Here is a 27905-nt window from a genome sequence, read left to right as displayed (position 1 = left end):
TAGTGTTGTAACAGTCCAAAGGCCCAGACGTGTCATCAGTACTTGGCTTCAGCAGCATCTCCCTTACTTTGTGTGTGACCCACGAACAAGTCCAGGTTCCAGGGGTGGCCTCTCGCTTTCGCTTTTCCCTCCTGCAGGCCAGGTCCTCGGAAGATCTGTGAATCCGAGTATGAGAGTGTAGGTTGGAAGGGGGCGGTGTTAACTGCCGTGGTGTCTGAAACAGGGTTCTATTTTATGAAGCAGCTTTGGCTATCATCACTTGGTTTTTATGGATTTCACAGTTGAGCAGTAATGAGTCATAATCACTACTTAATTTTCTCAGACCAGAGCGTGGACGCGTTTTGTTCTCAGACTCTCCAGGCTGTCAAGCGATGGGAAGATCTTTCCTTGGGGTTGAGCTGAAAGTCTGCTGCTCGCACCTGTTCCTGGGCCTGTCTTGCTCTCCTGAGCAGATCTGTGTCTGGGAGCCTCTTCTCTCTGTCCTGTCTGCAGCAATGGTAGAGAGAGACTCCCCCAGCTCCATTCTCTGCCCTTATGAGCTTAATGTAATAATAGGGTTAGAACATCAAGTATGAGAGAACAGAACGCCATTACGACAAAGTGACTTAGAGCTTTTGTCATGCAGCGATAGGGAAAGTAATATATTTCTTTGTGCTGTGCTGTGCTTAGTCACTCAGTCGTGTCCCACTCTTTGCGACCCCATGAACTGTAGCCCTCCAGGCTCCTCTGTCCATGGGGCTTCTGCAGGCAAGAATACTGGAGTGGGTTGCCATGCCCTCCTCCGGGGGATCTTCCCAACCCAGGGATCAAACCCAGGTCTCCTGCATTGCAGGCTGATTCTTTACCATCTGAGCCACCAGGGAAGCCCATATTTTATTGTGGACTCTTAATAGGGGGTCCTGGGGACTTGTATTCCCTTTGGAGGGTCTTTTACAGGCATAGACCCATGATTGAATTTATTTTCCTCACTATTTATTCATACTATGATAGATCTTTCTGGGGCTCAGGGGAAGCAAATACTTGTTAAGAAATCTCCATGTGCAGGATCATTCAGGCAAAGATTCTGCCTTTCTGTGTAAAGGTTTGAGAACATAAGGACTTAATTATAATAGCAATAGCAGCAGGAACCACCAGCCCCCGTGATAAGAGGTACATAAGTTATCTTCTCTAATCCTTAGGACAGTCCTGCCAGGATAGGTCTTGCTATTCTCATTTTTTTAGTGCTAGACTGTAAAGATGAGAGATGCAGAGTGGTTGTCAAGGTCACGTGACTGGTATGGGCCTGAGTTGGCATTTTTGCCAGTGTCCTTCTTGACTGGATACTTCTGCCATACTGGGCTAATCTAAGGTCCTTGAATGAGACAGACATAGCCACCTGCCTCCAGCCTCTGTTCTTTCTGCTTGCAGTGAACAAGCCTCCCTTACCTGACCCTTGGTTAAGTTCTAACCATCATTTAAGTTTCACCTTAGATACTGTCAGCTCAGTTCAGTTCAGTTCAGTTGCTCAGTCGTGTCCGACTCTTTGCGACCCCATGGACTGCAGCGCATCAGGCCTCCCTGTCCATCACCCACTCCTGGAGCTTACTCAGACTCAGGTCCGTCAAGTCGGTGATGCCATGCAACCATCTCATCCTCTGTCATCCCCTTCTCCTCCCACCTTCCATCTTTCCCAGCATCAGGATCTTTTCAGATGAGTCAGTTCTCTGCATCAGGTGGCCAAAGTATTGGAGTTTCAGCTTCAGCATCAGTCCTTCCAGTGAACACTCAGGACTGATCTTTAGGATGGACTAGTTAGCAGCTAGGCATTTCCTAACCTCTACATCCTCCCCCCGCCCCCACCCACCATGTCCCATTAACTTCCTACAATCTCCGGCATGCTGCTTGATGGCATTTATGGTCCTCATTGTTTTATGTTTGCCGACTTTCCTGGACTCTTAGCTCCATGAGCTGAGGGCAGGAACGGTCTGATGTCATTGCCTAGAATGGTACCCAGTGGGTGTGCAAGACATACTTATTAAATGAATGAGTGGGTGTTTATACCCCCATGTCCCGTGGACACGCAGAGTAGAAAGAGGTGTGCATCCTTCAAACCAGGGAGAACACACTTTAAAAACTGGACAGTAAATCAATATGTAAGTATATCAGTAAATGGGTATTTATTTGGATATCAGAAGTGAGTATATATTTATATATCAGTAAATGAGTATAGGTATGTATTTTTGTTTACTTAATATATGCTGTATACTGCAGAAATTCGCAAAATTGAGACTTTGAAAAGGATGAAGACATTTTAGAAACGAGTTTCTAATCGGTTTTTCTACATGTCATAGGATCAGCAGGCATAAGGACCTGTTGTACTTGCAGCAGTGGGGAGCTGGGGCAGGCTCTGGGGAGAGGCAGTAACTAAGTAACTCATCCAGCTTCAGCTCCTGGTGGGATTGGGATTGGGGTGGGATGGGATCCTGGATGGATCAGAGCCGGGTGTGGAGTGTGGGAGGTGCAAGCTCCTACAGGGAGGGGTGAGCAATTGAGCAGAAAGCTGAAGCCTCTGAATTATGGGGAGGGGTAAGGAATAGCCTGGTCATAAAGGCTGGGGCTTGGGGTGATTGAAATCTGATGCCAGTTCACGGTTTAAGGCTTCACCATCCTGAAATGATGTTCTCCAGGAAGCAGATAACTGCCCCTTGCATCCTTTAGTAAATATTTTTCCTTCCCTCCCTTATCTCTGGGTATAGTAGAAATAACATGCAATTTATTCTATCTCTTTAAAAGATCTTGGTTAATTCTTTTTCCCCCCTCTACCAGATACACCTAAAAGATTTACTCTTTGTCCTTATCATTGAAAATGTTGATGAGGTTACTTCCTGTACAAAGGATGTAATCACGGCACAGTGCCATGGACTAACTACTTTTAAGCCTGTAGAGAAATGCTTGTAGTTTCAGAGGTTGAATGGCAGAGGACAAAAAAATACAGTTCACTCTTGGCCCTTGGATGAACTGGGCAATGAATGGGGATGCTGGGCAGTTGTGACCGTAGAAGCTGGTGGGTGGCCAGACCCTTGGGCAGGTGAAACACTGCTTCTTTGGCGCCTCTTGTGGGTGGTGGTATCTGCCTTGGCGTGTTGAACCTTCCGAAGCGTGAGGCTGCCTGCCATGCTGGTGAAAAGCCTGATGCTGTTCAGAGACAGATAGCTCCTGTGAGCCCGTTTGTCATCTCAGTAGCTGTTTGGGGGAAGGTGTACCCCACAGCTGGGTGGGGGAAATATACTGTTATCTGTATTTATTGAAAAATCACATTTGGCATAGTGTAGGGAGTGAAATGGATAGTGGAAATTATTTCTCTTCCAACTGTAACATTAAATGTACAAATAAAAGGAAACACTGCAGTGATTGCAGATTGCAGTGCGAAATGTGTTCAGTCTATTTCATGGAAGCAGATATGTCAGTCTCTTAAGGGGGATGTATGAATTGTCACGTCAGGTCATTTAACAGAGCTGTGGGGCATTTAAAATGGCTTTGTTTGTAAAAAGATCCAAAATGGCTATTTTTTAAAAAAATGTCTGCTCTCATCTACAAAGCTAGATTATTTTCAGGGAATGTCTATAATGGAGAATATTGATAAGAAAGTGTTTGTTTTGGGTTAAATGTATTATTTTTCTTTTTAAATGATAGTTTATAAAAAGTATATAAGAGACTTTACTTTGCCTTAAATTTTATTCCAATAATTTGGAAAATTTGATCTAAGTAAAGTATTAAGACCTCTCTAAAGAATATTGAGGAAACTCTGATATTTTAAGAAATTAGGGAGAAAATGGTATTTCTGAAAAAACAAAACAAAGCCAGCCAGTATTATCCGTTCTCACAAGGCATATTCAAAGAATATAATGGAAAACTGGGAAGTGTATTTTGCTACTTGTAAAACATTTCTTTTCAGATAATTTTTTTATGCTTTAAAATTATATTTTGAGCATCTTATAATACAGTTTAATTCATTCATGCAAACTTAAGAAATTCTAGAAATAGATCAGATCTTTTTAACAAATGCAGCTGGAAGACCTGGATTGGATTTTGCCTTCCTGGCTGTAATAAATCCAGTAAGTTGTGAAGTCTCACCTTTGACCCTGAAGCCCCTGGTTTCTGCAGGTCTGTACACTTATAGATCGTATGTGTGTTTATCTTACAGGCTGCGCTTAGTCATTAGATGAGCTAATTAGGTTTGGTACATGCTTTGAAAACTGTAAAGAACTGTATAAAATATAATACTTTTTCGTGATTTAAAGGTGAGAAGTTGACCAGTGACCATTCTGCTATGTCCAAAGGTGGTTTAATTTATGCAAACTGGAAATCTAGAAAGAGGAAAAAATTTTTTTTCTTCCAAAGCCAAAATGTGAAAGCCACACATGAAATTTAAGCATTTGTGTATACTCATTCTAATCTGCAGAAATATATATGTGGAATGAGTTCACAGGAAAGTTCTCAAGAGCTTTTGGGCAGGGGATGTAAAGCTTTTTGTGGTTTCACTGATGAAGCTAAACAGCTTTGAGAAAACAAAATATAACCGAAGGTGGGATTGACTGACCTGGCCTGCTAGGTAGACACCTATTTCACAAATAATTTATGGTAGGAACCAAGCTGATTTTATTGAACTGTGATTTCTCAGAGTGAAAGTCCAAATATTATGGAATTGTGGTGACTTGTGGTGCCTTTGATAAGGCTGTTTAAATAAAGCTTTTTGCTCGAACAGGGAGGGTCCCTAGAAACTAAAACTTTAATGATGATTTAAGGTATTTTCTTTAAATGTTCAAAATCTTAAAATGTTTGTGTCCTTTTATACAATGACAAAAAGTTTATGAAAAAAGTTTGTTTTAATTATAAAACCTGTGTGTTTATTCTTTCGACTTTAGTCTCATAACAGACTGCTTGACAAAGCAAAGGTGTGAGTATGTACGTAGCCGTCCGTCTGTTCAATGTGTCCAACAGACTGCTGGGCCAGGAATCGTTGAATATATGCACTTACTCCTCCTGAGAAATATTTGGCCAAGGTGGTAAATATTACTCCTATTTTAGTTACTATTGTATATACCAAAACTGTGTGTGCTTTTAGGAGAGAAGAAATAACTGTACCATATCTATTCAGTGACTGCTCCTTTGTTCCGTAGATCCTGTTTTTAATAATCAGCTCCAGAATAATGATTTATGAAGAATGTCTTTGTAAAAAGTTCCCAACAACTTTTTTGTGTGTGTGTCAACTTTATTGAGATATAGCTGACGTCTCGTAAGAATCATCCATTCCGAGTATATGGTGCAGTGGGTTTTGAGGTGTTTGCTGAGTTGTGCAACCATCATTATGGTGAGTTTCAGAGCATCTTCAACACCAGGAAGAAACCCCACACCCCATGACCTTCTCTTCCCATCCAACCCTAGGCCCCTGCTGAGCTAATCTCTTTCTTTGTAGATTTGCCTGTAAGACAACCTGTGTCATAAGTTGAGAAAAGTGTTCAGAGGGAAGTTTTTAGGCCTCTGTCTGATGGTACTAGGCGGTAACTCGGTGCATTGAGAGCTGCTGAGAGCAGGATGGGACCCCTGCCTGCCTGCTTGTTAGCATATCACAGAGTCGTTTTTCCCTCTGACAGCATCCCAGAGTTACATTCCTTCAGTCCTAATGTGGTTGCTGATAGAGTGATTGGGAAGTGCTAGGTACAGCCGTTACATCATGCCGCTGTAGGTGAGGTGGGAGGTGGGGCGTGGGAGCAAACGGCCCGCCCGTTGCCTGGAACATCAGAGAATCAGAATTGGCGTGAACAGGCCTGCGTGGCACGCCGGAGATCCGTGCACACACATGGTGCACCCACCTGCTGTTTCCAGCAGTTGGCGGGTGGGAATCAGCAGTTGTAGCCTTGACACAGATGGAAGTGAACACACCACACAGTTGAAGACATAAAACCCTCTGCAGGGTCACTGAGCTCATCGACCAGCTTGGTGTTTAAGGGTCCGACGGGTGCCTGAACTTAGCAACTTCATCTCCATCTGGTAGACCCTTTGACTGATAGATAATTTGTTGTGCAATATTACCGGTCATTACTAGATAGTTAAGTGTTAGAAAGGGAAACTGGTTACATAGCTGAGCCCAGACCTACTTAGCTGGTTTTGATTTAGAGGTCGCTATAATTTGAAATAGAATTCATGGCCCAACTATTTCTCTTTTTTCTTAGGAATTAGTGTTGTTATTGCTTGTTGGGGAGAATTTCCTTAAAAACATCACTTTGAGTTATTTTATTTTAGCCACTGCTCCTGTCCTGCCTGTGTATCATCAGTTGCACATGTAGGAAGAGCTAAATAAGATACATCTCCCTTTTTATCTTCTTTGGCTTTTAAAGTGATTGTAATGTTCAGAAAAAGTCAGAGGTACTGGGTGATGTTTACAGTGAGAAAGTGGAGTTTGGGTTGGATTTCTTAAAATATCGGGCATGTCACAGATGTCACCAGGCGGAAAACTAGAAAAGTGCGCAGCGATGTTGTGTTTGGAGAGGGTGCCGACAGGTGTTGGAGGTGCGCTGACTCCCTGTAGGCCGGGAGGGGCTTTCTGTGAGTCAGAAGGTAATTAGCTGCAGGGAAGAGGAGCACTCTGTTTTCTGTGATGCTGCCGATTTGAACCCTCTCATTAATTTGCCCATTACTTTAAAACCATAACATCAGGGACAGGGCCTGTCCCAATCACGTGGTGCAGAAGTCAGTAACTCTGGTTCCAGGGTCAGCGCTCCGTCACCCACGTGGAAGCACGTGTACCGTGGCCCGTGATTCCTGCGGCTGGTTGGGGTGGGGGGGTAGGACCTGTGGGCAAGTCAGTGTCTCAGCTCAGCCTCTAATGAGGGTCTCCTGGGGGTGCTTGTGATTCAGGACTGTGGTGAAGAGAGGATTTACTGTTTTACGGTCCCTTTACTGTAACTTTTTATGCTCTTTTTCAACGTAAATAAATAATTCATAAAGCGGTCCTTTTAGTTAGTCTTAGTGCAGTTTTGTGAGGAGCCTGGGAGCACAGCTGAAGCGTTTTCTGCTTCGTCTTGAACGGTGTGGCGTGGAGCTGAGCAGTCCCTGGTTAGCACTTTCTTGGTTTAACCTGTGAAGTTGATTAACCCCTGCAAGACCTCTGTTTTCTTACAGAAGACCCGAAGACAAAGAGGCACTTGGTAGGATTAGGAGAGTTGCCAGCTGATGGGATCGATTCTGTAAATGGCAATGCCGAAGAGGATGATAATGATGCTTGTGTTGTTCACCCGGTCTTCATACAGGGTGGGAGGAGGTTACGCGTAACCTCAAGTTGTTGACATAGACTTCAGATGCAGAATAGAATGCCAGGGTGTTTTGAATAGTCAGTAAAAAATACTAAAATTTAAAGTATTATGCTATCAATAATTTCAGAATATATAAATGGCATTCTAACAAATTATGCTTACGCACTTGTTTTTGATGGAAAGTCTGACAGTTATTTTGTAACTCTGTCTTCTGATTAGCAGTACCTCCTACCCCCATGCCCCCCAGTGCCCCCAGCCCTTCTCACTGCTTGTGTGAGGGTCCTTCACAATTAGGCTCGTATTCCTCCTCCTCTGCTTGGTTGAAATGTGCAGGATAAGAATTGTATGCAGTGATTTACTCAGGAGTGGGAGAAGGAAATGGCAGCCCACTCCAATATTCTTGCCTGGAGAATCCCAGGGACAGAGGAGCCTGGTGGGCTGCTGTCCATAGGGTCGCACAGAATCAGACACGACTGAAGCGACTTAGCATGCATGCATGCATTGGAGAAGGGAATGGCAGCCCACTCCAGTGTTCTTGCCTGGAGAATCCCAGGGACAGAGGAGCCTGGTGGGCTGCCGTCTATGGGGTTGCACAGAGTCAGACATGACTGAAGCGACTTAGCAGCAGCAGCAGCAGCAATCTGCAGGGGCAGGTTTCATGGTCTCAGAGCTTGGATCCTTGGTCTCTCTGCTGGAGAGAAATTCACAAGCACAGCACCGTGGCAGGGGTAGCACTCATTTCCCTACTCCACTTCCTGGTTACCCCCCAAATCTGCGGAGATGAGATGTGGAGATGTCGTCAAGTACTGAGCCAGCACGTAGCTGCTCACATCACCGGGTGCTTGAATGGGGTTGGTCTCCCTGTTCTGTCTCCACTGGCTCCATCAGGTGCCACCCATTTCACAGATGGGAACTCTGAGGCCCAAGGCTGCCCAGCTGCAGAACTGAATTCTGATCAGGTTGAGCCACCTCTGAAAACCCTTTTCTTTCTTTCCACCATTGTCTGCCTTCACTTTTCCTGGAGGGGAATATACAGGAACATACACGACTAGGAGATTCCTAGTGTAATTACAAATTTCAGTTCAGCAAACACCGAGTGGATGGAGAACTGTTTGGGGTCTAAAAGGAGCGCCCCTCCCACCCCGAATCCCTAGGAAAGGCTTCATGAAGTTGAGACTACCCTTTATAGAAGGATTTTTTTGGGGGCGGAGGGGACAGTGATAGGAGCAGAAGAAATCTTTTCCTGATTTTGAAGTAACTTACATGTGATTTATAAACTGTTCAACAAGACCTCAGCTTTCCATCTAGAACGTTCCCTCCATTTCCCTTTCTCCCAAACTGCTCCTTCCTAAGTCTTTGCCTGGTCCTTCTTCCTTTGAAAGCTAAGTTTTGGCATTTTTCAGGACTTTGTCTTTAGTCTGTGAGTGACATGTTTTCAGATAGTAATAATAAAAGTTAATAGGAATCATACAGGTTTCTGGAATAAGGGTTTAAAAACTAAGTGACACATGACTTTCATTTGCTTTTATGAATGCGATGTGGTTACATTGGTTTATTCTAACAGATAAATGATTTCTAAAAATGGGTCGGCTTTTATCTACTAACTGCAGTTCAGGAGGGAGACGCTTTCTCACCATGAGCCTCACAGTGGGGATGAGTGAAGCAGGAGGGGTTCTCGGCGGCAGGAAGATTGGGAAGGCCTGGTGTATTTATGTGGGTGAAAATTAATGTAAAATGTTTGCTAAGCTGTTACCCTGGGGCTGTCCCCCCTCCCCTCCTTATGTAACAGCACGTTTTCATTCCCCTCACTCATTCCCGCACTGTGAACAGTTGCATTCAAGCATTATCAGCATTAAAAACATATTTGGGAGGAAATCCAAGCCAAGCATCTGTTAAGCAGCCAGACATTTTCCAAAACCCTTTCAGCTGCAGGCAGTGGCTGTGTGCACGCCTTCTTGGGGGAGGGGTGGGGGGAGTTCTTCTGTGGACTTTGAGGCGAGGTGCAGGGGAAGGAGGGGCAGAGAAGGACTTAGCTGGGTTTCACTGAAGGTGGAAAGTTCCAAATCAAAGGGGACAAGACCTCAGCTACCAATATCTGATAAAATCCTGCAGTTCTGTTAATTGGTCCGAATTTGAGGGGATGTTAAACTTGTATTTATTCTATCCCCCCCTCCTTTTTATAGTTGAGATGGGGTGTCTTCATTAGAGCTGTTGGCAAAATCCATTTTGGATATAATATGTAAAAGCTTGAAATTTAAGTTATTTTCTCATGAACTGTGAACCAGAAGCTTTTAACAGTAGTTCTTCTGGGATCCCTAGAGTGTGAGTGATTAAAGAGCTGGTGATAGTTTTTTACAGAAAGAGCAATGCATTTCAGTACATGGAAAGAAAACAAAATCGGCACTTTGTCTTTTTTTTAATTGTTTATCATTGTTCAATTGAAGCTTTTTTTATTTTGCCTACTGAGCTTATTTTTGGTGAAGAGTGCTACAACAGTTTGAGGGGTTTATTCAAAGAAGAGTATTTTCTAAGACCTTTCTTTCATGTTAACTTACAAATATAGGCCTTGTTTTGGGCCTGTCTCATACATATTTGAATTCATAGTTAGTGTATGTCATAACAGGTGATTACATGCTACCAACTTAGGGAAACTAGGTAGAAATTATGAAGTAGGCAGATTTTGTGATTTTTCTTAATCACTTAGTATGATCATAAAATCTGTGCACAGGTACTCAGCTAACTGGTGTACTCAGTAACACAAGTACTCAGGCTGTTCTTTATTGTGTTCCTTGGGAACAGTGGACCTGAGTTTGATCCCTGGGTCAGGAAGATCCCCTGGAGGAGGGCATGGCAACCCACTCCAGTATTCTTGCCTGGAGAATCCCATGGACAGAGGAGCCTGGTGGGCTGCAGTCCATGGGGTGGGAAAGAGTCAGACACGACTGATCAGCTAACACTTGCATTCTTTGCGGGGGGACAGCAGTTTGAGCACTGGCTGTTGGTCCTGACTTGAGACTGTATGCTTTAAAAACGGCTTTTAGAACCCATTCTTTAACTGAAACTTGATTCCTATTATAGGCTTATTTTTTGTGTTATTTTAAGCTATAATTGTGGCTCAGCTGGTAAAGAATCCGCCTGCAATGTGGGAGACCTGGGTTCGATCCCTGGGTTGGAAAGAGCCCCTAGAGAAGGGAAGGGCCACCCACCCCACTATTCTGGCCTGGAGAATCCCATGGGCTATATATAGTCCATGGGGTCGCAAAGAGTCGGACACCACTGAGCAACTTTCACACCACTCACTGCTCAAGCTATAATACGTTGGCCACCTGATGCGAAGAACTAACTCATTGGAAAAGACCGTGATGCTGGGAAAGATTGAAGGCAGAAGGAGAAGGGGATGACAGAGGATGAGATGGTTGGATGGCATCGCCGACTTGATGGACATGAGTTTGAGCAAGCTCTGGGAGTTGGTAATGGACAGGGAAGCCTGGCGTGCTGCGGTCCATGCGGTCGTAGAGTCGGAGATGACTGAGTGACTGAACTGAAGCTGTAATATTTTGAGAAAGATCTTTGTTTGCTTTACACAGCAGTACAAATTATATATTGTACATTGTGTGCCTGTGTGCTCAGTTGTACCCAGCTTTTTGCGACCCTATGGACTGTAGCCCTCCAGGCTCCTCTGTTCAAGGGGATTCTCCAGGCAAGAATACTGGAGTGGGTTGCCATTTCCTTCTCCATAGGCTGATTTTTATATTGTTGGACATAGGAAACTTTTCACTTCTAAAACTGATTTTTTTTTAAAGCATTCTTTGCATTCTGTTTCTTCATTTTAAATAATACGACTTGAAGAAGGCAAAGCAGTAACAGTTAAACACGGATTTGATCATTTTAGGTTATTTCTTCCCTTGGCCCAGACACTCTCTAATTTTATTTGCTTCCACTTTAACACATTAGGATGTGCTAGTCATATTAGTAGCGAAGCCTCTTGATGCCAAGTGTGGGACAAATTATATTCTATGCGAGCTGGGAATATTTTTTGGAGCAGTGCAATGTATTGAGTGCTATAATTTTTATTAAAATATTAAATTGTATAATTAAAAGTAGACCATTTTATCCCAACAGCCTTCTTAATAATAACACCAACCAACCACAGCCCTTATGGTGCTTAGCATGTGCCAGGCATTGGCTTGAACTCTTGACTTGTATTAACTCGGATCCACATTACTGCATTGCAAGGGGGACATACTCTCTTACAGATGTGGATACTGAAGATCAGAGAAGTTAAGTGACTTATCCAAAGCCACACAGTTCCTAAGTGACAAAGCCAGGCTTGGACTCCAAATGATGTTCTTAACCACATTATTGTTCTCTTTGATGTTTTGATGTTTTTAGCTGACTGATGGAAAGAAAGTCCTTTTCCCCATTACATTAATATGTCCTTAACAACAAGAATGTATATATGTAGGTAGGTGGCTCAGACTGTAAAAGCATCTGCCTACAATGCAGGAGACCCAGGTTCGATCCCTGGGTCAGGAAAATCCCCTGGAGAAGGAAATGGCAACCCACTCCAGTACTCTGGCTTGGAAAATCCCATGGACCAAGGAGCCTGGTAGGCTACAGTCCATGGGGTCGCAAAGAGTCAGACACGACTGAGCGACTTCACTTCACTTCTCTCCTCTCTCAACCCGTGTGTCTTTTGATAGACTGTGTGTTAACAAGGAACACATAGGAGACCAATCCGATGTAAATCTGAAGTCTGATCAATCTTTACGATTGTAAATATGGTTAAAATTGATACGGTTTTCCCTTTGGGGGATCTTCAGAGGAAGAAAATAAAGTGTTGTCTGCTGGTCAGAGAGGGGCTTCTGCTTCCGTAGCCACTCTTTCACACAGATGAGTAGTAGGAGGAAGCCTTCATAGCATGGGACCTTTTTATCTACTCTACGATTGCTCGGTCAGCAAACCCTTAGACTCCCACCATCCTCTGCCTTGTGGGAGAGGAAACCAGATGTCGGAGACACAGCCCACCGGCTGGGAACTCGCTGTCCACGCGGAAGGGTGAGTTACAGGTGGGCCTCGCATCACCCTGCGCGTGAGTCCCGGCTCAGGGGGCTTGCAGGACAGACACGCCGTGATGAGCGGGTTGGCCATACGGTCGAGTCCAGGACGTGGGCTGCAGAGGAGCGTGGCGGGGGGCGATGCTGAACGAAGAGACCGGGCGCTCTGACCTCCGCGCCGTGGTTCTCACCCTCAAGCTTCTCTGTCTTCTGCAGTGTTTGGGGTGTTGGCACCCTGTTCCTGCCCTGGCTACCATTCTCCTTTCCTCTTCGTTCACATTTACCCTCCACTCCTCAAGGTTCAGCCCAAACCTTAGGGAAAAAAAGAGTTATTATTATTTTTAAGTTTAATTTTGGGGCTTCCGTGGTGGGTCCAGAAGTCAGGACTCTGTGCTTTCACTGCCAGGGGCCCAAGTTCAATTCCTGGCCAGGGAACTAAGATCTCGCACGCACCCCGCCACCCCGTCCCCCAACCAAAAAGAACTTTAACTTGGGTTCGAGGCTATATTCCTCAATACTCGTAAACTTCCCTCCACCCCCATTAAGTTGTTCTTAGCTTCCAGAATCCGTGGATGGTTTTCCTTTATGTTTGTAGTGCTTGATTAGTTTCCATGTACCTACCATAATGGCCACTTTCATTATGAGAATCTCTTGAATGAGAAAATGATTTTACTTTAGCTAGAGATGATAATGGACCAAACAGTGTTTTATAATGAATGTAGTATCTGGGTTTAAAAAAAAGTATTCAGCAAGCGGCTCTAAGCCAGATGCCTTTTTCCCCCCTAGCATTTGCTTTTCTCATACATTTATTAGGAAAACGAATGTCCTGAAAATAATTAGGGGCATTAAAAGACCATATTGACTTTTGCATGCTGGGAGGTTTTTCCCCTTAATGGTGTACATTCTTCATTAGTTTTTGTCTTATACGATTAGTTTTCAGTTTAGGCCTGCCAGTAGCCTGGAGCCTCCGAATTCCTCAAATAAAGGATATTTCCAAAAAAAAAAAAAAGCAGAGGCCTTGTCTGAGCTTCCACTTGCTGTTCCACAAACTAGGTAGTATTCCGTCACCACCATATGCAGCAGGACCAGGGCGGAGGGCGGCTCACAGGAAAGAGTGGCTCCGGTCCTGAATGGGCCTGCTCAGCTGCAGGCTCCGTCACTGCCTGTCAGAGGGGAGCTGATCTAGCGTTTTATGCTTCAGGTCCATTAGTTAAACTAACAACATCATGCAAAAATTTTGAGGCCTCTGGACAGAGCACTTTAACACAGGGCCTGATGTTTCTCGCATGTAAATAGATCCTAATACTGTAAAATATATAACCTGTTTTTCACGACAATGATGATTTTTGCTTTTGAAAAGTTCCCCATTTGGGGAATTCATCCTAAAGTTGTGATGGCCTTTTTAACATACAGCATTCGGGGCAGAAGTATATAGGATTTCTGGCCAGTGGTTTAGATGTGTCCGTTTTAAGTGGGGCAGTGCTGTAGGAAAGGTCGAGTGTCATCTCTGAGGTTGGAGAGAATGTGGGAATCGATGCTTTCTTTCAAGGCTCTCAGAGATGTTGCATTTTCACAGTAGCACGCAGGCGGAATACTTAGAATCAGCTTACGGCCAACTTTCCTGAACTCGTTACTCATATTCTAGAACATGTTTTCCTACAGAATCGATACTAGGGGCCAGGCTTTCAGATCAGCTCCCAGAAATCAGCCTACCTTGTAATACCCATCAGGACTGGGTCCGGCTCTTCCAAGTGCTCACAGTCATCAGAGCCGGAAGCACAGGAAGAATGAGGTCTGGGCGTGCACAGGAGTCAGCTTGAAGTTGAGATGTTTTGTTTTGTTTTTTTCATTTTGTTTATAAAGTATAATTTCACCAAATTACTGTTAAGTCATAATTAGTTTTAAGGGAAGGTTTCCTTACATCTGGAAAACACAGATGCAAACCAGTAATTTTTCAGATCGAAACCATAAAAATTATAAGCATATTTGTCAGCTCATTCAGTCCTTTCGTTAACCTTTGTGAAGTCAGTAGGTTTCCCATTAGAATCCTTCAGTTGCTTAGCGAGTTCAGAAACTGATATTTATCCAAACATTTCTTTCTGTAAATCTTCTTGAAGAGTTTTTGTGAGAAACTTGGTTAGTGCTGTGACAGTAGATGATAACTAGAATTATGACTGAGAACATTTTATTTGGACATATCAGAATTTTAGAAACTCCATGTAATTTCTGTATTAGTAACATTTAGCATACAGGATAACCTGAGATGTATTACTTACTTGAGAATATGAAGTTGAGTATTTTAACATTGAGTGCTACATGTACAAAACTCCTGTAGCAGACACTTAACTATAACTTGACATAAGTTTGAAAAAGCGCATCTTTTGGGTCATTGATGAGAGCATCTGTCTAACGTGTGTCTGATATTATTCCTGTGTAACTTTCACCACTCTTAACTTCTAATATCCACTCCCTGTCCGTGGTAGACCCGCTTGCCCATGGTGTTTAAATGTGGTTTTTGTGAGAGCTGGTTTGCACCTGTTGAAAACACTGGCGTAATTTGTACATTGGCAAACCCCAGAAATCTGAGCCTTCTTTCACTGACGCTTCCTATTTCAGCTAGAACATTCTTTCCACATGTGCGTGATGGGATCTGTACAGTTTTCAAATGGTTCAGTCTTTCTCTGTGACAACGAAGTTTCTGATTCTGTGGGGGACACCCCCGCCTCCACTTCTGAATGAAGAAAAGAAGGGCTTAGATTGTTTTTGAGGCAGCTGCTAACAGAAACCGTGTTTTCTTAAGGGCCGCGCGTGTCTTCGTGTAACTATAATATGTGTTGGCCCAAGCTGGGAACAGTCCTGCTGGGATGAATGGGCGATGCCTTGGCCTGGAGGAGCTGCCCCGTGTGACCCGACGGCCTTCGCAGTGGGCTCTTTCTGCGCCCAGAGCCGATTGTAAGGCCGTCTCCGCCTGTGCACACCGAGGCCTTTGAGGAGAACGAGTGGGCAGAGGGTGTGGGGGGTGGGGTTGGGGTCGGGGGGTCCTGAACGCTCCAGGGTCCAGGATGACTACCAGCCTGTGGTTTTGCCAGTCACGGGTTTGACTACTAAAGCCCAGTGTGCCAGATGACCCCATTCTCGTTAAATGATACAGGCTGTGGCATCATCTCTTTTAACTGAATATGTGCTGTGCTGTACGCAGTCGCTCAGTTGTGTCCCACTCTTTGCGACCCCATGGACTGTAGCCTGCCAGGCTCCTCTGTCCCTGGGATTCTCCAGGCAAGAACACTGGAATGGTTGCTAGGCCCTCCTCCAGGGATCTTCCCGACCCAGAGATCGAACCCAGGTCTCTCTCACTACAGGCAGATTCTTTACCATCTGAACCACCAGGGAAGCCCTTAAGTGAATATATTTGGTGTCTATTCCAGACAGAAGATTGAAGCTACCCAAGGATGGAATGCGAACACTGCTTGATCCTTCAGGAATGTAACTCTTAGTTAATAATATAATGAGAAAAGCACTCATTATCCTTGATGTGCTTAAATACCTTGTAAATTTTACTTTCCCTCCCACCTTCAAAAGTCTCTCTTATCTGATCAGCAGTTACAAACACTGTTTCATTGTATCCCTTGCAACAGTTTAAATCGGAGGGTGAAAGCTCAAAACAAACAGAATGCCTTTTTATAATAGAAAATAAAATGTTAATCACAGGATCAGCAATATTAAAGTTATGTCTCCTCTCTCTGAAATTTTAAACTTGATTTACTAGGTGTTAAAGTGGGTGGAAATTCTCAGGTTTAATATCATTCAGAGCTGGGAAGTACACGAACTTGATTTCTTTGTCAGTATTTTAAAATAACAAGTCTGGCTGTAGAATCTCATCGCCACCTTGACTGAGCTGTCAGGACCTGGGAAGGGACTAACAGGGATGAGCTGGCTTTGCCTCACTTGCCTCCACCTCTGGCTGGCTTCTCAGGTGGGTCCAAAGCCATCCTTTCTCTGCTGGCTGTTAGGATGGAGATGCTCTGGGGGTTAAGAGCCTGGACCAGCCTCACCGAAAATATTGCTCTTTCATCCAACTTCAAAGCCTCTGTGTTCCCCAGTTTAGCGCCCTCCCCCCCCCCCCCCCCCCCCCCCGCCCCATTTCTGCAGAGCAGGCAAGGGGAAGATGGTGGTGGTGGTTGTTGAGTAAGTCACGTCTGACTCTCTAACTCCATGGACTGTGGTCCACCAGGCTCCTCTGTCCTTGAGATTTCCCAGGTGAGAATACTGGAGTGGGTTGTCGTTTCCTTCTCCAGGGGATCTTCCTATCTTCCTGACCCAGCAACCGAACCGCATCTCTTGCAGGTGGATTCTTAAAGGGAAGGAGCTGTTGGTTTATCCTTCAGTTCTCCTCTCTCCAGCGCCCCTTCCACCCCCCTTCAGGTGGCAGCTGGGGACAGGGGAAGGAAAAGGGTGACATCTCTTATACCCCCTCCTCCCAGCCTCCCAGAATGATCCTAAGTGCCGGGAGGCACACTCCAGTGACCTTTTCCAGCTTCCCTCCAGAGTCTCCCCTGAAGGTGCAGCCCCTTCCATCGCCCCTGCTGAGCCTCCTGCTCTATCCCTGGGCTGGCCTTCTGGCCTGGCCTCTCCTTGGTCGCTCTGCCCACGCCAGCAGGATGTGTGTCCACCCAAAGTGGAAGAAGTGAGCTGCAGAGTCTGTGGCCCTCTCTCCTTCCCCCCTCAGCCTGCTGAGCAGGGGGGCTATGCCAGGAAACCCCGCCGAGATGTGACCCAGCGTGGGAGTGCGTGGGCACGTCTCCTTCTGCTCTGGCTTCAGGCCTGAGCCAAGTCTGCACAGTGGGAGTGTCCTGGTACTGTCACAGCTGGAAATTCGTGCTTTGCTGCTGTAATTCCTTGTTTTATGTATGCATACAAACCTTAGAATTCTAGGGAAGGTCAGTCTGAATTACAGAAAAATGGAATAGTGTACAGTTCATTTACAAATGTGATACACGACTGTGCATGAACAGTTTTGTTAACTCATGTATCCTGTTAGGGTGAAAAAAGTCTTTTAAGGAAGTCGTTCTTATAGTTTAACTCAAATTGAAGTCCCATTGAAGAAATTCATAATCATTTGAACCTTGTTTTGGAAAATGCACTGAATTTTGTGGTCGGTTTCTCATAGGACTCACATACGCAGTGTAGATTTGTAGTGTAAGAAATTTCATTGTAGAAGTTAAAATGTTTCTTGATTTTGTTTCAAGATTTGAGAGCCGGTGCTGAGAGAGCAGAGTTCACAAGTTAGACTCTGTGGACTTAAGACATTTTAGTCAAAAAGATCGACGGCTTGCCGCCTTTTTGCCTTGCTTGGTTTTAGCTTTTGAGTGTGGGGAATTGAAGTGCATCTTACACTTTGTGGTATATTAGAAAATTGTAGGGTTAGTTGGTAATACATCAAGAAAGGAGTTTTTGAAGGAGTCATGCGTGTGTTATACCTCTTTTTAATTAGAAAGAGAATGGTCATCCTTAGGCTTTATGTAACTGAAATCGTGTATCGTGCCGTTTTGTAGTATTCTTGCTAGGAAATCCCATGGACAGAGGAGCCTGGCAGGCTACAGTCCACAGGGTTGCAAAAGAGCCGGCACGACTAGGTGACTAAACAACAACAAACCCTTTTGTCAAGGCAGCTGCCGTTGAAGAGTGTTGAATGTGTGTTAGTAGCACTGACTGCCACTTCAAAGCGATTTTGAGTCGATTGGGAGAGTGAAAAGCATTGATTTGAACCGTTCATTACTTTGATGGTTAATTGTATGTAAGTGGGTAGATTGAATACACAGGGAGCTTGTTGGAGCCATGGCTCCAGGCTGTGTCTCTGGACCCCCTGATATGCTGTGGGGAGGGTGGGACAGGAGCCCTGGGTCCTGCCTGAACCTCTGCCCCCTGAGGGTGCTCTCTCCCACTGTTCTGAGCCCCCTGAAAATTCTGGGTGCCTGGCACAGACGGGGCACTGCCCTCAACACCGGTGAGCCGAGACACAGCGCTCTCAGGTGGGGAATAGACAGGGTGGCTTGGACTTGCCAGCCTCGAGGTGGTTGACCTGTGTGTTGTTTCTCAGAGGCAGACACATGGCTTCCCCATTGATGAAAGCCATGAAAATGTGTACGGGAGCCTTGCTGGTAAAGAAGATTGGAAGTGGAGAGGTCAGATGGTATTTGAGATTTATTGATGTCGGAGTTCCAGAGCCTTCCTAAACGCTGGGTGAGAGATGCTGTCACTCTGAAGCTCATGGCACGGTCAGACGCTGGCTGGGGCCTTCCTCCTCCCCGCACCCATCATCCGGGCTAAGGCCAGTTTACAAAGGGAGGGGGTGAGGCGGGCACCCCCTCATTACTTGGGCTTCGAAAACAGCTGAACTTTCTGGGCTTTAGAGGAGGGAGTTACTAAGGGGCATGTGTCCCATGGATCAGGCTTCCTTTGTCTCTTCATATAAGTTTAATTTGCATGTGTCAAGGTCAGGCTGCCAGACTGACCCCCCAGCACAGATACTTTGTCACTGGGACCAGAGGGTGAGGTTAGTGCGATCTTAAAGGGCAAGTGCATTTGCTCATAGGACACATTTTGTGAGCAGGGTTCTTGGTAATAATGTCCTTCTGGGCCTGCCCGTTTAATAGAATTGTTTTAAACTGAGCAGAGCCATTCTGGACCGGGTGACAACCCACCTGGGGGCCCTTTTGGAGAACCCAGAACAGCTCCATCTGACGGTGGGGACGATGTGGAAACCAGGTATAAATCTGCAAACACACCACATCGTCAGCGATGGACAGCTGAAGGCGATCGGGAATAAGAACACAAATTCTGCCCATTTCTTACCTAGTTCATTAAAAAAAATTTTTTTTTGTTGTTTTTGTTTTTCCCTTTCCAGTTTTAGGGACTACCCTGTTAAAAAAGCAGTGCGCTGGAGAAAGCACGGGGGAAGGATGAATATCAGTTTGTTGGTGAACCTCAGCTGCTCGATCTGTCATCGTGGGGGCATGGTTTATTTTTGACGCAAAGGAGAAAGAAGGGAGGTTCGGCCCCCAGAGCTGCAGCCTCCGCCAGCCCAGCTCTGCACGCTGCTCCCGCAGCTCTCCTCTGCACAAAGGGGATGATGTAATCTTTTTCACCGCCGGCCACGTGGCCAGCGTGCATGCCGTCACTGTCTTCACGTGGGTACCGCTGCGCTGCCGGGACCCGCCGCCTTTGGAAGCAAACGGCATTCCTCTCGCCAAGGCCGGTCTTAACCTGCGTACACACGCGTGTGCCCTCGCTCCTGGGTCACGTGGGTGACTTTTTTTCTTGCAGAAAAATGACTCAGGCAGGCATGTTGTAGAGAGCCATGCGGGTGGTGTGTGCACACATTTAAACTTGGGTGAGGGGACTCCGTTGCCATGGGCAACCACTAGCCTATTTATTAGGGGGGGTGCAGTGCTCAAAGCTGCCCCGCCTTGCACTGCTTTCCCCCGCAGCGCACTGGAGCCTGGGGAGAACAGGAAGGCGGTACCCCGGGCAGCCGCCCCTACAGAGAGGCGCATCCTTTCCGGCTGAACGCGTCCTCCCGCGCGTGCTGCCTCTCCGTGGCCCTCCCTCTGCGCTCCGTCCTGTTGATGGAGGGCCGTGACCGCGGCCATGGACTGCGCCCTTGTTTGTTCAGCCCTGGGTTAAGCGCTTTTCCTGCACTGGCTGTTAGGTTCTGCCAAGAGCTTCTGAAACACACGTTTACAGGGGAAACTGCAGTTGAGGGCGGGCGAGGCGGGCTGCGGTGGGGGTTGGGGGTGCAGCTACCCGAAATATTGGAAAAGACTGTCATGCTGGGCCAGATTGTCGGCAGGAAGAGAAGGGGGCAACAGAGGATGAGATGGTTGGATAGCATCGCTGACTCAGTGCACATGAATTTGAGCAAACTCTGGGAGACAGTGGAGGACAGGGGAGCCTGGAGTGCTGCAGTCCGTGGGGTCGCAGAGAATCAGACCCAGCATAGCAACAACAACAACCTGAAATACTTAAGGGATTAGAAGATTTCCTTGATTTGGGAGAGCCCCACGCCTCTGGGAACCTTACTGTGAAAGCTGCGTCAGCACTCGTTTTGGTCAGCGTTTCTGGGCTGCTTGCAAAGTAGCAGAGCCCCTTAATCCCAGATCTGCAGGTGCCCGGTCTGAAGAATCTGAAGCCAGCCCGCCTGGCACGCATGCCTTTGTGCCTGGCGGTCGCAGGCTGCAATAGCCTGGCTTGCTTTCCTCCCCTGGCCGTGCAGGCTCAGTTCTGGGGAGCCATGAGCAGAGGTGTCCTGCCTCTTTATTTACTGAGCTGATCTTTGCAGAGCACCACTGCACGCAGTTTTTGCTGCTTTCCACACTCCGCCTCACCGAGTCCCCGCAGTGTCCCTGGGAGGTGGGGACTGTCCCTGCAGCGGACGGTGGGGGGTGGCCTGGAGTCCATCTGCGGAGGGAAGCAGAGAGGTGGGGATGGCCTAATCAGTGGGCAGAGCAGGCGCTGATAGGAGCCCCGGGGTCAGGGAGTGATGATTCCAGAAAAGACCATTTTTGTTTCTGCTCTAAAATCAGAAGGGAGGGCAGTTAGCAGTGAAGGCGTTCAGATGGGAAAAGGAAGCAGAGCGACCTTGTATCTTAAAACCATGCTCTTCTTGGTGAAACGCAAGGTGATTCCCAGGTGAAAGGGTGAGCCGAGGCTGAGGATTGAGGAGACCAGGGTCGGGAGACACCAGCCGTGGCGGCTCAGGTGCCCCTGTGGCTGTCAGCCCCTCGCCCCTGTCTGTTCACCTGTAGATGGTTTCATGTATAGGGGGGTCATCAGTGTGTAGGATGACAGTAAATAAAGCCTAAGAAGCACGTAATTCCCAAGGAGCCAGCCTTTAAAAGACGTTCTCCTTAAGCTGTTGTGTCTTCAGCCTGAATCAGATCCTGTAGAATAAGACCCTGAAACAAAAATACCAGTTTGGCTTTGTTTGCACTTATTTACAAGAGGAAAAGGTCACCTTCTCACTGTATACTCAGTAGTGGTAGCTTTGTGTCTCGTTCCGAATTTCGTCTCATTAAAGAAGGAAGTGTCTTTTGTGCAGGGGTCAGTGGGCCGGGGCTCTCCCGGCTCGTCTGTCGATAGATCTGGTTGCTCTTCACTCCCAATGGTTCTGCCTCCTGCCCTTCCTCACCCTCCAGCCCTCCGGCCTGACCTCTGTCCCTCAGGCCCACCTTCCCCTCTTTGACATAAAACATACGTGCTGCTCTGCCCCCGCTGGGAGCCTGGCCAGCACAGGATGCCTGAGTGGCAGGCGAGCTTATCTCACTTGGTCAGGTGGCCCCACCTGCGTCACTGAGGGACCCACGTCTGTCTTCAACATGGGGGCCCGTTCCAAGGGGCACCTGTGCTCTCTGTCGCCACCTCCGGTAGAAGGGACCAAAGATGACCCAAGAGCCCAGGAAGGGATCAAGCCATCGCCCAAACGTTCCTTTCCGACTGACCTCTCCAGGCCTGCCTGGAGTACTCCCCTTAGGCCGAGCTGCCCGCGTCCGAACCCTGCGTGGGTTTTTCTTTGGTCTGTGGCTCCTGCAGCCCCGCCGGGGGAGCAGGGGGCCGAGGTTCTGCCTCCGGGCAGTGTACAGCCATTCCTGCTGCTGCCAAGCTCGTGGGGAGGGAGGAGGTGCTGTGGAGGGTGGCCATGCCCTGGGCAGACTCCTGGCAGGACTGGCCTGCACACTCGGGGCTCCTGGACTTGGCCATACACACCGTCACCATATACCCCCACTGGGAGAGCCCGGCCCAAAATTCCAAGTCGCCTGTTGATGTGTTTGCTCAAGGAAGCACCCTCCGCATCAGCGAGCTGTTTGGTCAGTGGTGCGGGTTGTCCCGGTCAGTCCACCGCCTGTCCAGCTGGACTTGGCTGAAGGAAAGGAAATGCTGATTTCAGGGGGGATGGGAGCTCTGTTCTGTGTTCGCCTTAGGGCGAGTGTGCATTGAGCACCCCTGAGTGCGGAAGAAAAGAGTGAAAGATATTTATTAATAGCTTATTATTTTCAAATATCTATTTGGGGGTATATAAGAGACTACTTATATATAGTAATGACAAATTTACTGTGTTGAAAAGCAGAGACATTACTCTGCCAGCAAAGGTCCACATAGTCAAGACCATGGTTTTCCCTGTGGTCATGTTTGGTTGTGAGAGCTGGACTGTAAAGAAAGCAGAATGCCAAAGAATTGATGCCTTCGAACTGTGGTGCTGGAGAAAACTCCTAGAAAGTCCCTTGGACAGTAACGAGATCAAACCAGTCAATCTTAAGGGAGATCAACCCTGAATATTCACCAGAAGGGCTGATGCTGAAGCTGAAGCTCACATAGTTTGGTCATCTGATGCTAACAGATGACTCATTGGAAAAGTCCCCGAGGCTGGGAATGATTGCGGGCAGGAGGAGAAGAGGGCATCGGAGGATGAGATGGTTGGATGGCATCACCGATGCGGGCAAGCTCCAGGAGACTGTGAAGGGCAGAGCGGGGGTGGCGTGCTGCAGTCCATGGGGTCGCCGCTAAGAGTCAGACATGATTGGGCGACCGAACAACAACGAAGAGACTATTGGTACAACAGCACATTTATAGCATAACTGGGGAAAGGTAGTAAAGGTCTTTGCTGGTGAAATTCTTGAGCAAAAGCCTTTGAAGAACATTGCTTTAGGGCAGCGGGTCTCCTGGTACACTTCCAGGCTCCCAGGAACTTGTCAGGAGATCTGTGAGTTAAAGCTGTTTGCTAGCGGAGTCTGAGCTGTTCCTCCCTCATTCCTTCCAAAGCGTATAGTGAGGTCTCCCAGGGTCTGCCTGACAAGTAACATCACAACAGATTAAAGACAGTCAGTTGTGAGAATCTAGATAGTCTACCAAGCAGACGTTAAAGTCAGTCTCTAAAGTGTAAAACAGTTCCAGCTTTCTTTCTTTTGTATATTTTGGAAGTACAGATTTTCAGCTGGAAAGTCTTCCTTATTAATATGTAATAGGTGTATTATCTTTAAAAATATTCTCAGTTTTAGGTTTTAATAGGGTATCCATATTAGATACCTAGATATTACATGGCTGGACTTGATGGCAAGCAGAAACTATGTAAACCAAAGCCTTTTCGGATCCGCAGCGTTTTTTCTAAATTGGAGGATAATCGCTTTACAGGGCTGTGTTGGTTTCTGCCGTCTGTAGACACCAGTCAGCCATCAGTGTGGGTGTGTGTAGAGTAGTGTGGTAGTGTTAGTCACGCAGTTGTGTCCGACTCTGTGCGACCCCGTAGACTGTAGCCTGCCAGGCTCCTCTGTCCATGGGATTCTCCAGGCAAGAATACTGGAGTAGGTTGTTATTTCCTTCTCCAGGGGATCGAACCTGGGTCTCCTGCTTTGCAGGCAGGTTTCTTTACCGTCTGAGCTATAGGGAAGCTCATGCACGCGTGTGTGCGTGTGTTATGTTTGGGGGTGTGGGTGTGTCCCTTCTCTCTCGAGCCTCCCTTCCACCCCTCTCTGTGGTTTTTATGATGTAAAGGGGTCTTTGAGGACTTCGAGGACTGTGACCGAGGTCTGGTGGGCGGGTCTGGGCCTTGCGGTCCAGCAAAAATGCCCAGGACAGGAGCGTGGGGGGAGAGGGGGGACCCCGCAGGCGGGAGGCCAGGCGGGGGCCCCTTTGGGCCTCTGCCTGGCGCGTCCTCCCTGGGGGAGGCAGGGTGGGCTGTTCCTGGCCTTCTCTCCCTCGCCGTCCCCCATTCGTGCTCCAGCCCACACCAGTGGCACAGATGGGTTCTCATGTATTAAATAGGCTTTTGTGGGAACCCGTGAGACCCTAAGACCACCCTGTAAGCCTATTTCTGTGAGCAACTCGACTCCTGAAATCCAGCAACAGTGGACTTGGTGAGTGTTGGAACGGCCTGGCCGTCTGGTGGTTAGAGACCGGAGTTCGTGTGCAGGTCTCCGCCGCAGTTCCTTTTTGGCAAATCCTCTTAAGGAATCTTAAATAGGAGGAACTATGAGGGGAATTCAGTTGAGATAGAAATAGAAAAGGAAACATCTGGAATATCCTGTTCTTGCGGGCTCAAACTTTCAGAACAAAATGTGAAAACCCTGGTCTACTGTTCTGTTAGCCCAGAGAGATCAGAACCTAAAAATAATTTCAGGCTAGTCTCTTGTCCAGTAGCATGCCTGTTTTTGTTTCCTGGTTCAACTCATTTTGGTGAAAAGTACCAAACGGTTGCCTCTTTAACAAAAATACGGAGGCTCATCTGACAGTGCCCGCTTCAGTGAGGCTGTAGCGTCCAGCCATTAGGGAACACGTTTGGCATCGCCTCGCAACCTCTGACCCCAGCAGTTCCTCCCCTAGCCTGTCCCTCGGCCCAGAGATGCTCTGGAAGCGTGTCCTGGGAGACACGTGGACACGGCTATTCAGGCAGTGTCGTTTATAAGAGTGAAACGGGAAGACAGGGCAAGTCTCCGTGAACCCGAGTCACGGAGCCAAGCGCTAAGCAGAGCTCTGCGCACACGGGGACGCAGAGGAGCCGTCCAGGCTGATCAGGTCGCAGAGAACGCGCGTAGTATGACTGCACTCATATGAAGCCCGGAGACAGGCCAGTGGAGCGATCCATCGTGTAGCCGTAGATTCATAAATGGCAAAACTCTAAAGAAAAGCTAGGGAATCCTGAGAGCCAGCGTAGTGGTATGTCTGGAGACAGGAGGTGGGCACCGTCAGACCATGGCATGGGGAATGCCTCTAAGGAATTGGCAGTTTCTGGTTCCTAAATGGGATGCCAATTTCAAACATATACCAGTAACACACATACATACCTTCATACAGATCAGCTGGGTGGACATCCTCTTCTGAGTCTGGGGCCTATTTTTACCTGGGCTTTCATTTTCGTAGTTGAAAGAATTAGAAAAATTGATTTAAAACCCTTTCTGTCTTACCATACAGTGAATAATTGAATATTTAAAGCCATCAGGGCTCTTAGAAGTTATTTCCTATAATAGCACCCACCGCTCCTCCTGTTTTGAGGTTTCGAGGTGGAGAGTTGGCTGATGTCATACTGTGAGCTTCCACATAACCATCTGGGCTTGCTTTCGCAAGGAACAAAGAAGGCAAACTTAGTGTGGCTTTTTCATCACTTTAAAAACTTATTTTCGAATGAGTTTGCCTTCACCAGGTGGGCAGGAGGAGAAGGGGACGACAGAGGACGAGATGGTTGGGTGGCACCAACGACTCGATGGACATGATTTTGAGCAAGCTCTGGGAGATGGTGATGGACAGGGAAGCCTGGCGAGCTGTAGTCCACGGGGTTGCAAAGAGTCGGACACGACAGAGCGACTGGACAGCCTGGGACAGTGTACACACGAAGGCCAGCAATTTTGGTGCTGTTCATTGCAGGGACTTAACCACGTGTCTAGGGAAAAGTCCTATTTGTTCCTGTTCATCTGTTAAAGTGAGAGGTGACTGGATTAAAATGAGAGACCGAAGGTGGAAGACGAGTCTACAAAGCACTGTCTGTGCCTTCTGGCCTTTGCAGGGGGTAGGGAGTGACCTCCTCCTGTTGGTTTCAGATTTTCCTGGGGGGCAGGACACGAGCAAGTGGGGGGCACAGACGTGGGAGCCAGGCGCCCTCTTCCCTGTGGCGCCAAGCCAGGTCATGCCAGCAGCCCCCCCAGACTTGGTGTCCCTAGCCAGCGACACCCTGCAGTCCCTCCTACTCCCCCTTTGAAGCCCGGAAAGGTATCTTACTCCAGTGGACCGAATGCTGACAATAGAGGGTTGGAAAAGGAGCACTTTTTTAGTTGTTAAAATGTCGATCGTAACCATTTTCCTGAGAGTAGGCGATCTTTTCCAGAAAGTTGGTTCCTTTCATGTGCCTTTCAGGCTCATCTGTTTTCACTTCTAATTGTATTCTGATTTGCCCCCTTTCACGGGACAGGCTGAGCGGGACCCCGAGACAGCTCTGGTGTAAGCTGAGTGCCCCTGGGGGGGGGGGTGGAGTGTGACCAAGGTGTCAGGGTAGCTGCATACTCTTAGGCAGAAGAGAGGGCTTCCCAGGTGGCTCAGACGGTAAAGCCTCTGCCTACAATGCAGGAGACCTGGGTTCAATCCCTGGGTCAGGAAGATCCCCTGGAGAAGGAAATGGCAACCCCCTCCAGTATTCTTGCCTGGAAAATTCCATGGACAGAGGAGCCTGGTAGGCTACAGTCCATGGGATCACAAAGAGTCAGACACAACTGAGCGACTTCACTCACTCACTTATTGCCTTATAGTTCCTTAAATTATTTATAGTCCATCTCATGCGTGTGTGTTCAGGAGACAGGAATTGCCAAGGTGAATTGCTGATTTTAAAAAGTAAGTTTTTTTTTTGGTGGGTTTCAACAATGACTGCCCGTGATGCATCCCCTTATAGAATGCAGTGATCGAAGGTAAATGGGCCCAGTTTACCCAAATCCGTTATTTAAAAGCACTTAGCGAACCTGTTCATCTGAGGATAAGCTGTTGGACGTCAGTGGTCGTAGCACTTGGCATTCTAGGTGCCGTTAGCCCGCTGGGTAGTGTCGTTTGGATTCTCATCCATCCCATTTCACAGACGCAGGTGCCTCCATGGTCAGCCAGGTTCCAGCCCCGACTCCTCCTCACTGGACACGGTAGTCCCTCGACAGAAAGTTTCCTTTGCAGTCCTGGCAGCGTCGATGTCAGCTGCTGTCCACCCTTGTTTAACACTGGGGAGGGGGTGGTGGCCTGTAGCTTTTACACCCCCCTCTGAACTCCCTGCTCACCTGTCAGGTCTGCGCCATCTCTCCCTGGGAAGGAAAGTCATCTGTAACCTGGGCGGTCCAAGCAGCAGGTGTCCCAGTGCCTCCTCCGGGGAAGGCCCTGCAGCTGCAGGCAAGGGCTGGTGGATGAGGGAGTCCCACACACCTACATGTAAATGTCCTTCCTGCCTGTCTGTTTGCATTTCTGTACTTGCATTTGCATTTCTATACTAATTGGGAAAAAATGTTCCCTGGGCTTCCCAGTAGAGAGATACTGTCTCGTTTCCTTGCCACCAGGGCTGGAGCAATTAGGGGATCAGAGAAAGGAAAACAGGTTCCCCAGCCTGCGTGGCTTAAAGCTTTGGGTCTTAGCCCTCTCTGATCGGTGCTGCCGGGCAAGTCTAAGGAACTCAGCTTTCCTGAGAGCTTGCCCTCCCCAACTCCAGCGCCTCCTCCCCCATCCAGTCCTCCCTCCCCCTCCCTCGGTTTCTTATTGCAGACCCCACAGCGAGCAGGAAGAAGTCTATGGCTCGCGGCTGCTCCTGCTCCCCGCACAGGCCCAGGATGCCTGTCCTGTGGTCTCAGCCCCCAGAATATCAGTGGGGGCCCAGGTGGGATGATAGCGTTGGGGTCCCGCAGTTGGAGCGTCCTCCCCATTTGTGAGGGTCGAAGCCCCCCGCTGGAGCGCTCCTCAGCCTTGCTGGCGCCACTTCTGAGCCCAGAGTGAATCCAGGGCAGAGATGCTGCCAGGCGTGGGCTGGTACCTCCTCCGGTTCCCGGGGTCT

The 27905-nt window shown here is 47.6% G+C and overlaps 1 protein-coding gene across 4 annotated transcripts in view; it reads left to right on the top strand.

Moving 5' to 3' along the window:
- TRIO (trio Rho guanine nucleotide exchange factor) overlaps positions 1 to 27905 on the top strand; it is a 354591-nt gene that overhangs the window by 83353 nt on the left and 243333 nt on the right. The gene's annotated exons all lie outside the window — the stretch shown is intronic.

This window comes from Cervus elaphus, chromosome 25, assembly GCF_910594005.1.
Source record: "Cervus elaphus chromosome 25, mCerEla1.1, whole genome shotgun sequence".
NCBI classification, from domain to species: domain Eukaryota; kingdom Metazoa; phylum Chordata; class Mammalia; order Artiodactyla; family Cervidae; genus Cervus; species Cervus elaphus.
Note: the sequence above shows the minus strand (reverse complement) of the source record. Positions and strands in the feature narration are given on the sequence as shown.